General features: G+C 36.6%; 1 protein-coding gene across 1 annotated transcript in view; it reads left to right on the top strand.

The window, feature by feature from the left end:
* Dcdc1 (doublecortin domain containing 1) overlaps nucleotides 1-14,415 on the top strand; it is a 469,865-nt gene that overhangs the window by 2,800 nt on the left and 452,650 nt on the right.

Raw genomic sequence — 14,415 nt, 5'->3', positions numbered from 1 at the left:
AGTCTCTGGTCAGGTTTTTTTTTATGTCTTTGGTTTAATAGTTCAGAATGTGAAGATTTTCTCAAATTAAAAACTTTCTTTTTTCATTGGAAAAGAATACATTTTGAGAGATGAAAGTACCAGTATCTGAAAACATTCTTCCAAGCATGTTATTCTTAAGGTTTGTTATCAAGTGCTATCCATGGTAATAAACTCTGCCATAAAAATTCATTGTGCCTAACTGCTGTCCTCCTTCATGATTTTAATGCCTTATTAGAAGTCATTTTTTTTTCTGCAATTCCTGTAAAGTTGGTGAATCAAAGGCAAGTCTAGGCAGTAATTGCATAAGTAGAAGAAAACTAATTCTAGAATTCATTATAGATGAGATGATGAAAATCTGTCTTGTATTAATGTTATTTGTATAAGGTAATACTTGAAATTCTATCACTTTGATAATAGTTGTTCATCAGAAAATAAGTAATTTCTTGCATTCAAAACAAAGTTCAGATAATTTTGCCTTTGTGAGGAAACTTGTTGCTGTAGTGCTTGTTAAAGATTCCCTGTGAGATAGTGCAGACCCATATCATTTTAAATTTTGCTTTAACTTTAAAATATGGTTGCTTTATTTTATATTCATAGAAATATTTGCTTATATTAAACATGATTTTAGTAGGCAAATATGTTTCTATCATTTAAAAAATCCAGATACTTATATATGATCACTTTACCAAAATCCTTGGTTATGTTTATAAATTAGAAACAATTGCCTTCTAGTAAACAATGGATTATAAAAGAATACATAAAAATTATTTGTAGTAAACTAAGAAGAAAATCCCTGGACAAGAATGCCTAAAATAATAATGTCATACTCTTCAGTAAACTTTTTGTGTGATTTTTTAAATGTACCAACTAATTTCTTCCTACATTTCCCCCTACTTTATCCTTTTTTAAAAACCAAGTTCAGAACAAAAAACTTCTCTGCTTTGTCTGCGTATCTTTGGCTGTGTTTCCCTGTGACATGCACTGCTGTTCTTCTAGCACCAAAATGTTGGCACACACTCCTGAAAATTTCACACCATCGCTTGCTGGATCAGCAAGCTTAACCCACCAAAATCTGGTGTTGTGCAATAGTTTTTGACTGATAATCAATCTTTATGCTGCTCGACAGTTGTTGCTGGGACACGGAATAGAGCAGGTGGCAGATGTGTCTTGTCTTTTGAGAGAAGAAATTGTAGGTGAGCTTGGACACAGACTAGCACATCACATGTCCATTAAAAAGACCTAAGATAAGTTTAAGGGAGAAAAGACACCGTGCTAATTATACCCATAGATAAACCTAAACACTGACATTTGGTTACTTTCAGAATGTGAAGAATATAAATGTAAATGTGTGTTTGTATTGAGCACAGTGTACAGGAAAGGTAACACTCAGCTTCAGGTGGTAATGTGTCCATATATCACAACTTGTCCAAATGGCATTTTTCAAGCCATCTAAATAAGACTGAAGAGGATCTTTCTAGTATGTGTATCATAGAATTTTTGGTAACTTGCTAACCTCCCCAAGCATATCATAAAAATAAAATGTGTGAATAACTGAAGATAGTAGACAAATTTAGAGTGAGGAGGCATGAGAAGTTGGAAAGTTGAACATGCTAAAGAAAAATAAGGAAAAACAACTAGCAAGCTTTGGCGTTTTGTACATCTTTCTAAATCAGCATGCATATTTTTAGACAGCTCAAAGGCATAGAGTCAGTGACCTGCCATTATTTTAATTTACTGATTTCCATTCATGTAACACCTTACTAGAACCTGCTATGCACCTGCTAGTGACCTACAAGGTCAGAGCCAGTTGAAAGGAAGGACTGATAATTATTAATTAAAAATTCTTTTAATCATTATTTCACCTCTGATTTAAATTTACTTCAATTAAATAAACACTTATGTCAGTAAGATTTTTACTGAATACCTACTATGTGTCTAGCCCTGGTATATGGCCTTTAAAGAGGTTAAAGTGGGTTAATAAGTTATAATATACTTACTACTGGAAACACTATTCAACCATGTAAATCAAATGGATTATCCAAAAGAAAATTTACTTTATTATTTCATTTCTGCCACTCGACAGTCAAATGTCAGTGTAATATTTTGGCAATTATTTTTTCATACTTTATTTCCTTATCAAGTTTTAGAAAATCAGTGAAGATAGTGAAAGTTGGACAGTAATTGAAGATTTACTAAGAAAAAAAGCCCCTAGGACATACATCCCTGATGGTTTAAACCATTTGGCTATCCCTTTTGAGCACCACTGTTGACAACCAGTGGCACTGCACTTAATAGAAAATAAGAGAGCTATTCATCACATACCTCAGAACACAAAGCTTGCATTTAGAGGTCAGGCCAAGGTCAAGACTGACTTGAAGCATTCTGTGTTAAAATACAATATAGAATAATCCTTACATTTTGAAATTGAATATCTAATCAGAAAGATTAGGGTAGAAGATCAGCAAAAGATGGAAAATATCATAAAAATAGAAATATTTTATATAAAAATATCTGTGAAAATATCTTCTTAGGTCTTATAATTCTCTCATGTAAATATTTGGACATTAACAATTCTGTCAAAACTGTAGAGATACAGTTAATGAATTGTTAGGAAAGGTCAATTTCATGGCTACATTGTTTAGAGTTTGTTCATTTTCTTAAAGTTTCTGCTTGGTGTTAGTGCAGTGAGAACTCCTGGATCACATTCATGTGGTCTGTAAGAGTTCAGCTCAACTGCTTCTAGAATGAACAGACAAAACCTCGTGATTGCTTAAGCATCTTAAAGAAGTAGAGGGGGGCAGGGGTCAAGTTCTGTTGTATGAAACTCTAGTGGTCTTCAACAACCATTATTTTTTAATTTCCCCTCCTTTCTATATAGCCTACTTTACTATTTGACTTTCAGTGTTATCATTTATAATGATTCCTTCCTGTTTTGAGTCTTGTTAACCAGAGTGAAACTGAGTATTATGAATTAGATTGTACATCCCTTATATGCTGTATTTTGAAGATGTAATCACAGAAAAAAATCCATGAAAGGAGCTTTCAGTACCATACCTAAGATCTAAATTTAAAGCTGAAGATTTTCTGCTAGCTGCCATGTGATCTACAAAATGAAATAATTTGCTGTGACAGCTTGTGATTGACAAGAATATGTGTGAGCACATTTAAACAGGCCATCTTTTCATGTAGAAGTAAATGTCAGTGAAATGATGGATTCTCATCCTTTTAATTATTGATGATTTGGAAATATTTCAATTCCACGACACAGAGGACACATTATAAATAGCAGCATAACACTTTTCCTCATATCTGCGTCAATAATGAAATGTTCTGTCATATTTTGTTTTTCAAAAAATGCATTAGTTTAATGAACCTGGATTCATGCATTGTATTGTTTCATTATAAGTCTCATGAGTTTAACACCAGTGGTTGTTTCATTCTGCTAAGCTAACACTGAGCTTAGTGACACACACCTATAGGGCAACCATGACTTGATTCTGACAGCCACAGGTTTAGGCTTTGCTTTCTCAAATTCCTTTTATTGTTTTGCTTGAATGGTATATGTATTAGGCAAGGCTATTAATCTATTTTATTTCCAAATTAGCTGCTTATACTCAAAAGCAGGAAGATAGTTTTCTAGAAAGAGAAAAGATTCTTCTATTTCAAAATGAGACTAAAACTATAGCTATATATTTCATGAATTTTCCTATTCCAAATATTTTATTTATTATTTTAATTTTATGTGTATGAGTGTATTGCCTGCATGTATGTGAGTGCACCCATGTTGTGCAATGCCACAGAGGTCAGAAGAGGGCTTTGGATTTCCCTGGAACTGGAGTTAAGTACGGTTCGTAGCTGCCATGTGGGTGCTGGGAATCGAACGCAGATCCTCTGCAAGAGCAGTCAGTGCTCTTAACCACTGAGCCATCTCTCCAGCCCCTCCTATTCCAAATTTTAAAAAATGTAATAAATGTATATAAGGAAATATGGATTTGAAGTTAACTGCCGGAGATGACAAAAGTGACTGTCCTTGGCCCATGGGAAAGCCTAGGATATGCATGTGTGTCTGGTAGCATCTCTCACACTACCAAACATAAAATCATGGAAAAACACATTAATTCTTAATACTTTCATGAAATACTGAATTGTATATGTGTATGCAGAGAAAGCTATGCTTATTTAATAAAAAATGTCTACAAATTTATTACTATCTTTATAATTTGACTGCATGATTTCTGTATGTCACGTTCCCAGTGGTATGCTTTAAATATCTTATATTTACTCTTTATAACTCCTGATTTAGTTCAATAAATTCATAACCTATTATCTGTGATTCTAAAGTCCAATACTCTAGAAGTCCAAACAGTTTTTTCCTGACTTATTTGGCATTTTAACCTTCTTAGGCATAATGGATCAAGTATATTGTTGAAATGTAATTCTTTATTGGAATATGGGCTACCACCCTGAACTTTTCTGAGAAAACTTTATAATATATAATATGTAGACAGCATTATGATATAAACATCATGCTGACTTTAAAAATTGTTTGTGTGCATGCAGTGTGTGTGTGTGTGTGTGAGAGAGAGAGAGAGAGAGAGAGCAAGTGAGAGAGAGAGTCAAGTCATTGTCAAGTGTTCCCTTGGTCATTTTACACCTTATTCTTCGAGACAAGGTGTCTCTCTGAACCTGGAGCTTGCCATTTGGCTAGGCTGGCTTCCAGTGAGCCTGAGGCACTTACTACTCTTTATTTCCCCAGCACTGGAATTACAAGCACATCATGATGCTACATAGGTTCTGGGGAATGGAACTTGGGTCCTCATGCTTGCTGTGTAGCAAGCTTTTTACTAACCGAGCTGTCTCTCTAGCCCGTATCAATTTTTTTTTAAATCCCCAAATTTCTAGATACGGAACCATCCGTGACCTCAAATGTTTTAGATGATTTCATTCTGTCCCCGGCAAATAAGTCTGATGAGTATTCATTCTCTCTAGGACATTAACTCAGAAGGGTTATAAATATTGTCCTTATCACCTTAAATAGTTTGTTGCATGGGTGAGCACAGACAGATCACTTCCCCAAATATAGCTCAGAAAATTCACAAACCCTCAAAGCTTTTGTTCCCTGTCTAAGAATATGTATGTATGTTTATAAATATAGGTATGTATGTGTAACAAATATGATTGAAAAAAAAGAGCATAAGAAGTTGCGAGGGAGTTGTGGGGGGATATGGGAGGAGTTGGTAGGGGACTAGGTCAAGATGGAAATAATGAAAAGTCAATACTCATGGATTAAATTCTCAAAAAACTTGAAAAGCTATAATAAAAAAGAAGGCAGAAGGACTGACTGGTGTGAGTTAAATGGAGACCATTGCTTCATGCAATTATCTATGCAACATACATTTATTGAGTTCCTACAATGTTCCATACACTGAGGATACACTGTAAGAGTGGTCTCATGAAGCTTAGTTATAATAAGGTGGAGGAGATTAAAAATAAATGCACAACAAACTAAGTTATTTATTTAAAAGGGAAATAAAAATTGGCATGAGAGTGATAAATAATGTTATAGAAACAAAATAAGGAGGGACTTTTAAAAATGAGACACGTTTGCAGGAAACAGGTCTCTGCCTACATTCTCTTTGTTACTTGAGAATTCAGTACCTATTTGATAGTCACTCTTCCAAAGTGGTTTGCCTTTCAAACTGTTCAGTTTGAAGTTTCAGACATAGAGTAGAGCTGTGACACATTATTGTTTAATAGAAAAACACTAGACTTGAAATCAGTTGATCTTGCACAATTCTGGTTCCAGCTGTGTGACTGAGGGCAAACTGATCTGGTGCATATTTGCAAATAGCAGTAATAATGCTATAAAATCCTTGGATGCTTTATTATTTTTTCAAATGAAATTAAATTGTTAAGTTGTTTGAAAACTACATGTCTACAAGCCACTCATAGAAAACAGACTTTAGAGAAGTAGAAGTAGAAAACAGAGAATGGAGAAGGGCATGTTATAAATGAAGCTGAGATTCCATCTCCATTAACTAGAACCCTGTTCCTAGTTTCCCAGAAAAGCTGGCTGGCTAGGTTCAGGAAAGCAGCAATAATTTCATTTATACTTTATCACTGTCAGAAAAGCAAATTACAGTGCAAAGCTGGGCAAGCTCTTAATCTCTCTAAGCTTGAGTTTCCTCATCCATAAAGTAAGCATGATAGAACACAATTCACATCATTATAAAAAAGTAAACAAGATGATGTGTGTAAAACCCTGGCATGTGGAAGGTGTTGAAAATAGTCTGTCTCCTGCTTTTCACCCATTTTCCTTCTTTTGCTCCATCCCTTAATAAGCTTGTTTCTATAAACCTTTCATACATGTTGTCACAAGTGCATAATTTTGTTACCAAAGATATTTGACAGGTCTGAGATTTTGAAATATATGTAACCATGTTAAAATCCTCACCAAGCAGTTATGCATATGACAGGACATGGGGAAGCTAAGTTAGAAACTTTTAATTCTCACTGTTCATGTCATAGGCAAAGCTCAAGGCCTTTTATATAGAGAGTCCCAATGACCTTACTCTGCTGTGCTCCAATTGTATTTTAAACCATGCTCATGATCCTTAACTTTTAGCTATAATGCATATGTAGAAAGTTCACAGAAAAGTTCAGAGAAAGGGTGACAACATTTTGACAGGCACAGTAGATGGGTTGTTTATAATTTTAATCAAATTTAAAATGAAGACATACTTCAAATGATATGTCAGACTAGTGTTACTGAGCTAAAATCTAGTGACATCCACTGTCATTTTTAGTTAAATATAGCCACCATGCCTATAGCAATAAATGATGACACTTAAGAACATGCAGAAACAAAGCGCTCAAGTATTTCAGGAAAAGGGAGTGACTAGAAACTCAGTGGAATGCAGGAATGTGACCTGGATTTAATCTATTTACCAAACACAGAAGCAATTGTATTTGGGGCAGATGACATAACTGAATATAGCAGTATGTTTGCTTACTGTCAGAGCATTTATGTTTTATACACTCATCTTGTGTTCATGAAATGACATGCTTGTTCATACTTAATGTCATTATCTGTACCTGCTTCACAGACAACCCTGATGTGTTTTCAAGTTTATTGCCCAACTACAAAAGAATGAATTTCTAAAATAGGATCTTTAGTAGGTTTGGTGAATGGAAGTTGCAGGTTAGTTACTTTTATTCTACTGGCCAAAGAAAGCAAGATTCTTTTGCCTAGCACATGCAACATGGAAAATTAGAATGTGAGTACCACTTAGAATTATTTCATCTTATGGCAGGCATTGCCTTTTTGAAAAAAAAGGAATTGAAGAAATATTATATAGATAGAGAAACCTTTTTAACACAGTAACAGACTAGAAGGTGCAATCCTTTTTTCATAATTTGGCATAAAATAAAACCATGAAAATAAGATATGGATTATTCAGAATAAAATGGAATCCATGGTTGGGCCACAGTATTATCTGAGAAGAAATGTATGAACAGGCATATGCTTTGCAGTCCCCAGTAACTGAGATATGGACCTTCGGGGAAGTGTTTTGTAAGATTATGCTAAGCAAGTCTTAAATCCTCACTAGAGTCCAGCTATCATTTTCATCTTCACCTGGTTGGATTTTAACTTTCAAGGAAGGAGTGTCTCAGGAAAGGTAGAAATACTTGTGTTTGCAATTGCTTTGGAAGCCACCAGGTGTTACTAGAAAATTCAGTGGAGGAATGAAATGATAAGGTTGGAAGAGAGCCCTTTAATTTGGCAGTTGGTTGTGTGAGGCAAAGACTGCTGAAAGCACTGTTGATAAGACAGAGATTCAACAAGAGTCCAAGCTGGGTGTAGTGGGGCAAACCTGTAATTTCAGCACTTAGAAACCTTAGGAGAACTGAGAAGATGAAGCCAGCCTGGGCTACATAGTGAGACCCTGTCTCAAAGGAAAAGAAAGAAAAGAACAGTTGAAAGGAGAGCTCTAATGTTCCTGCTGTTGAAGCTCATGCTTGGGAAGGCATGTGATCTGGCTGTTCTCTGGGGTAACTCCTCTAGAGAAAGATACATTCCCATTGCATTCTCAATGCCCACTTTTGTATGTATCATATTTGCAACCATAAAATTATAATTATTGATGAAATGTTTACCATTCCCCCCCCCCCAGACCAAGTTTGCGTAGGATAGAAACCATGACTGCCTTGTTCACTACCATTTTCCAGCATAGGGCCTGGCCAGATGTTACAGATGTGCATTGGTGTTCAGTGAATGTATGAAGGAGCAAATAAATGAACTATGGTAAGCTTCTGAGGTGGCAGTAAAAGGGAAAAAGGCTTCCTTTGAATTACCTGCTTGTCTGTATACAGTGAGTAGACACTCAGGAATATATTTGCATATCTCCTACCCCAACTCATACATAGGTGATGTGGATGTCCCCATTTGGCAAGGAACCAGACTGTGCCAGCTCCAAAGTAATTATGCTGTTTATGCTGTAGGCACCAGACACTACTTAGAAGTAAGATAAATTATTCTCCAAGAGGCCTGTAGAGATTCAAGACAAAGAACTAATTGTTTAAGGTTTTCTGTGTGGAGTGTCCAAAACATGGAGCACATGGGAGATACTGAGTGCATGTTTATTCAATGAATAATTGTGTGAAATTGATGATTAAGCATAATTTGTGTATGTACTTCGTGTGTGTGTGCATGTGTGTGTGTGCGCATGTGTGTATGTGTGTGTGTGTGTGTGTGTGTGTGTGTGCACCTGTGTGTATGTGGCAGCCAGGGGTTGACATCCAGTGTCTTCATCAATTATTTCTCCATGTTGCATTTTTGAGACAGGGTCTCTCACTGAACCTGTAGCTCAACAGCTGGCCCAGTTTGCTTTCACCCATGCTGCGATCACAGGTATGAGGTACTGTTTTGGATTTTTCTTTTCACTTTCTTTTCATTTTGTAAGGGTTCTGGGAATCCAAATTCAGGTCCTCATGCTTGTGGTGCAAATACTTTACCAACTGAGACATCTTCCTAGCCCCATGCCAATAATGTTTAAAGTTTTTTCAACCCCACTGTTTTATAATTTTGAAGCTCTGGATTATCTGCAAGGATAATTCAAGAAAGGCAAGGATAATGAAATAGTTAATTCATCATGAGTATCAAAGTCCAATTTTTTCTCAAAATAAAAAGAAAACAGAAATGAATTTAATATATATCTAGTAAAAATATTACCTAACATTGACCTAATACTTAATAAAGTAATAGTCATGCTCTGGTCTATTTGACAAATATTCTACAGATATTTGTTGAGCATTGCTGACTCCCACTACATCTGATGCATCTATGCAGCAAGGAATAAATTCTTATTTTGTTAAAAAAAAAAAAAAACAACAATCACATTTGTTTACAATGTACAAGATACTGGCAGTATAAAGCTAAACAGATAATGCATGTCCTAGGAATGCTCAAAATCTAGGAGGTACATTTGTACAAAAACAGAGAAGTTCAATAAAATGAGGGGCACATAGCTAAAAATCCTGAAGAGATCAAAGGAAGTTTGCTATAGAAGGTGGTGGTCAGTGAGGACAGCCCAAGAGGGGGAGCGGGAAAGCCTAGCAAAGCTTGGTGTTAGAAAAGAGCACTGTGTGGGCTAATCACTTAGATGCAGCTCCTCTACAAAAGGGGGTTATCTCAAATTTTGCTATTTAAGGAGTTATCGAATGGAGGAATTTGGGCACAGAAGACATTTAGAAATGCCTGGAGATTTTTTGATGATCTCAAATGAAAAAATGTTGCTGGGTACCTAGTGCAAGTGACTGGACAAACTGCTAAACATTCCACAGTGCGTAGGACAGCCCCCACAACAAAGAGCATGGAAATGTTAGTACTTGCTGAGGTTGAAATCTTACTGTACTGAATCGTGCCATTCTGACTGATTAGAGATACAAAGAACTTTGAGTCACATGAGTTTTTTATAAGTGACTATAATTGTCTATATATTATATATTATCTCTTTATTAGCTGCTTTTTAGATGATACTAAGGAGGGAATGTGGGGACCTGTTAAGATGGAAAATCCAGCCATTTTAAATCAGGGGAATTCATTTGTTACTTGCAGCACTTCTCAGGCACTTGAGGAAATGTATGATAGGATAGTTAAGGAATTATGAGCCACCCACGTGTGAGACTACTGTAATCCACTTATTCCATATGCTACAGAAGTCCAGTTGTTTAGTTTCTCCTAGTCATATTCTTATTGGTAAAATCGAGATGCTATAACTTCCTTCCTGAGGTTGTGAGAATGAAATGAGTTAGTGAATTTTAGAGCACTTAACAAATTGCTTTCCATATATATGTTAAGTTCTTGATGAAGATCACCAGGATTAAACTGCACATAGAGCTCAATCCTAGCACTTAGAGGCTGAGGCAAGCGGATTGTGACATGGGGCCACAACATGCTGTATAGCAAGACTCTGTCTTCAAAAACCTGAGAAGGGTAACAACACAGCTGCTATTATTGTCCCATTTATCAGAGAAGAAAACTAAAATGAGTAAGATTTACTGATTTTCCTCCCAAAGTCTCAGGGGTATTAGCAGTAAGAGTCAAAGTTCAGATGGAAATGCAGAGAAGCTGGCTTCAGGCCAGATGGTCTTCACTAGAAGTTTGTGTTGCCCATTCAGTAAATTAGTAATGCATTCCATTCATTTTTAGTATTACTTGATTGGACTGCTTTACAACTTATATTTATGTAGCTCAATAAAAAGCTTACATATTTCGAGTTGGTTGTAGTGGCACATCCCAGCATGTGGGAGGCAGTGACAGGAGGACTGCTGCAAGTTTGAGACCAGTCTAATCTACATAGTGTGTTCTATCTCAGCCAAGGCCACATAGCAAGACCGTCTTAAGAAAAAATAAAACAAAACCAAAAGCTTAGTTCTTGATGAAGATCATCAGGATTGAACTTCACATAGAGCTCAATCCTAGCACTTAGAGGATTTTCCTGTGTTTATCAATATCAACAGAAATCTAGAAAGTAGGAATATGTTTAATATATATATAATTTGTAAGTGATATTTTAAAATTTAATATAGTAAAATGTAGAATTCCTTCAGAAATCTATTTGGAACTTAAGATGTTTGTAATTTAGATGACATATTTTTAAGTAAGGAGGTCTCTAGATATTCTTAGGCTGAATTATGACTGCATTATTTTCATTGGTATTTACTTTATTGGAATAAAAGGGCCATTTTATACTTTAATTTTCTAATTACTCATGAGCACCTAGTCTAGGCATCAAGTATACAGTGTTTAGCCAAGTAGGCACACAACTTTAGTATGATAGAGTAACTTCCACAGTGAAGGTCTTCTCAAAGGGCTAAGAGGGGTATCCAGGATGGAAAAGGCTTTCTGGGAGAGTTCACCCTCAAACTGACAGAAAGACAGAGAAACAGAGAAACAACTATGGGTGGCAAGATCTTGGGCAAGGTACTCAACAGCTTTTTTTCCTCAGTTTCTTTAATTATAAATGAGAATGATAGTATTACTTATGCCATAAGACATCAAGAATTGAAATAGTTAATAGCTACATTCATAACAGTATCTGGATAATGATAAGACTTATTTTTAGGAGTACTACGTGTTACGATCTAATAAGTTCTGAGTATGGAGGATAGGTAGTGCCAGGCTGGACTAAGACTATAGAAGTGAATTGCCTATGGGCAGACTCTGAGGAGGCACTCACTTGGGGAGGTTGTATGAGGACCCTGGACATATTATGTGGAATTTTGCCTTATTGGTCCTTACTTGCCTCATCCTAGTAGTGGCCATGGCTAAAGTAAGCAAAAGGAAACCCCTTTATACAGATGAGTTTCTACGTCCGGATGTAATACCTCTTTTCTCTGACCTTTGATGGGAACAGATCTTACCACTGCTGATTAGTCTCCGGCTTAGCACACCATCCTTGATAATACCTCAATCTTTCCTTACTGTCCTTACTTACAGTTCCTTACTGTCTCCGCTGTTCAGATAGAGTGGACTTTGGATAGACTCTGATGTAACAATTGATTTAATCTAGAACTCTGGGAGGTAGGAGAAGTGAACAGTTATCGAGTGACTTTGATGTGTTAGATACTGTGTGCATACATGTGTGCTAATGAATGTGGAGGTCAGATGGTGATGTTAAGTATATTTCCCAATTGCTCTCCACATTATTTTTTGAGACAGCATCCCTCACCTAACCTTGGAGCTCACCAATTCAGCTAGATCGGATGACCAGCAAGCCCCTGGGATCCTGCTGTCTGTACCTCCCCAGTTTGGGGGATTATAAGCATACACCTGTTGCAGCTAGTTTTCTTTTTCCATTGAGGACTGAGCTCAGTTCCTCATGTTTGTGCAGAGCTGGGATTCAGACCAAGTCTGAATGTAGATTTTATGTGTTTTCCTACTGTGCAAAACATCTGGAAGCATGCAAATTGCAGGAGAACAATCTTTAAACTACTAGAATTCATTTTCTTCTATTGAGAGATGTACTCTTAATTTTCAGAGGCATACTATTAGAGTTCTTACTCTTTATTTACTGAGGGAAAATTAACATAATATTAATCATTTTAGGAGCTGGAGAGATGGTTCACCAGTTAAGAGTACTGGCTGTTCTTGCAGTGGACCCAGGTTTGATTCCCAGCACCCACATAGTGGCTAAGGACTGCCCGTAACTACACTTATAGGGGATCTGACTCCCTCTTCTGACCTCTGTGGGCACTGCATGACACAGGTGCTCCTATCTACCTGCAGGCAACACATTTATACACATAAATAAAAAAGTTCTGTCCAGTTCCAAAACATTTCTGTCTTTCCAAAACAAATTCCCATGCCCATTAAGTTTCTTTCTATGCACTTTTCTTCTCAGCTCCAGGTAACTCATGCTGTCTGTCTATGAGTTCCCCTATCCTCAATATTTCATATACATAAAGTCATGTATCACTTTATATTTGGCCTCTTTTACTTAGCATAATGTTTTGAGGTCTATCTTCTTTGTAACATATATCAGTATTTCCTTCCTTTTTATGGTTGGATAATATTCCATCATATGTACATACCACAGTTTTTTTTTATCCATTCATTCCTTGATATGTATTAGATTCCACCTTTTCACTAATGTCAGTAGTGCTGTGATGAGCATAAACTACAGTACTTGTTGGCATGCTCATTTCCATTCTTTTGTATATAAATGAGCCCAGTATTTTAAAGGTCACTTTTATAATTCTAATTCTTAACAGCTTCAGATTACAAAATGAAAAATAAAATAACTAGTTTATATTAAAATGTTTTAATTTTGTAGTCTTTGATAGGTTTTGTGCATGCATAATAATAATTTTTGGTCATCTTACACCGTCACCCTCTGTCATTCCCTTTTTCTCACGTGCTGAAACTCTTCTTCCCAACCAGTTCCCCTCCTACTTTTATGTGTGTTTCTGTGACCCACAGAGTTTGAGTAAGGTTGCCTGCATGGGTGTGGGCAGCTATTTATGGTGCATGGGCCTCTCAGCAGTGGCTGCATCACTGAAGAATGTGACACAAATATTTTTCTCTTTGAAAACTAAAATCTCGGGGGCTGGCGAGATGGCTCAGTGTTTAAGAGTACTGACTGTTCTTGTAGAAGACCCGGGTTCGAATCCCAGCACCCACATGGCAGCTAACAGCTGTCCATAACTCCAGTTCCAGGGGATCCGACAGCCTCTTCTGTCTTCTGCAGGCATTGCACGACATGGGTGCACTTACCTACATGCAGGCAATACACACATACACATAAAAATAAAAATAAAGAAAACTAAAATCTCATTTTAATAATCTTGTAATTTATCTGGAAAATTTTGGAAATTTTTGCTCATATTTCACTATATATTTGTGTGTGTGTGTGTGTGTGTGTGTGTGTGTGTGTGTGTTTTGGGGTGTGTGTGAGGAGGGAGGAGGAAAGAAAAAAGGAATGGTAGGGGAGAGAGGGAAGGGGACAGAGAGGTATGAGAAAGGAAAGACAGACACAGAGACAGAGAAACAGAGACAGATACAGAGACAGATATACATACAAAGAGACAGAGAAACAGAGAAGTGTTTAAAATCCTTTCTAGGGCTGGAAAGATGGCTCTGTGGTTAAGAGCACTGGGTGCTCTTGCAGGGGGCCCAGGTTTGATTCCCAGCACTCACATGGTGGCTAACAACCATCTGTAACTCCGGTTCTAGGGCAATCCAGTGCTCTCTTTTGGCCTCCATGGGCATTCCATGACATGGGTACACTTATACACATGTAGGCAAGACACTCATACACACAAAATAAAAATAATAAATAAATAAATCTTTTAAAAATATAGCCCTTTTGAGACTGGGAGGCTATTAACAAC

The sequence above is a fragment of the Nannospalax galili genome, unplaced genomic scaffold, assembly GCF_000622305.1.
Source record: "Nannospalax galili isolate Female #2095 unplaced genomic scaffold, S.galili_v1.0 scaffold11, whole genome shotgun sequence".
NCBI classification, from domain to species: Eukaryota; Metazoa; Chordata; class Mammalia; order Rodentia; family Spalacidae; genus Nannospalax; species Nannospalax galili.
This window is presented reverse-complemented; position numbering and strand designations above follow the sequence as displayed.